The following is a 448-nucleotide window of genomic DNA, read 5'->3' on the forward strand; positions in this document are numbered from 1 at the left end:
CCCTTCATTGGCCTGTAGTTCATATGCCTACCCATCTAAAACCGGTGTTTATGGATGCCGTTATAAATCATAAAGTTAGAACAGGAATCGAAGAAAATACAAGGACACGCTTCATAATACTGAAGAAAAGCCCAGCAGCAATGAAAAGCAAAATAATGGATCCTCTACTTTACTGAATAAACAAGCACCTTTATAAGGATGTTTGGATGTTCCTCCCACTTTTAGTATATAGAGCATTTCATTAAAAAATAGGATACTTAACCCCCTCACGTGTGGGGTTCACAAGGTTATATTTCTATGTTTACTGTTCACCGCTTGCAAGTTTCTAGGTGGAGCTCACCAGTATAGCGTGTAGTGTATATATATTTGCTTTACATCACTTCCATGACTAGTTTTATGGTATACACTACATATAATTAGCTTTCTAACTCATCTATATTACAGTGAG

The sequence above is a fragment of the Penaeus monodon genome, chromosome 25 (genome assembly GCF_015228065.2).
Source record: "Penaeus monodon isolate SGIC_2016 chromosome 25, NSTDA_Pmon_1, whole genome shotgun sequence".
Taxonomy (NCBI): domain Eukaryota; kingdom Metazoa; phylum Arthropoda; class Malacostraca; order Decapoda; family Penaeidae; genus Penaeus; species Penaeus monodon.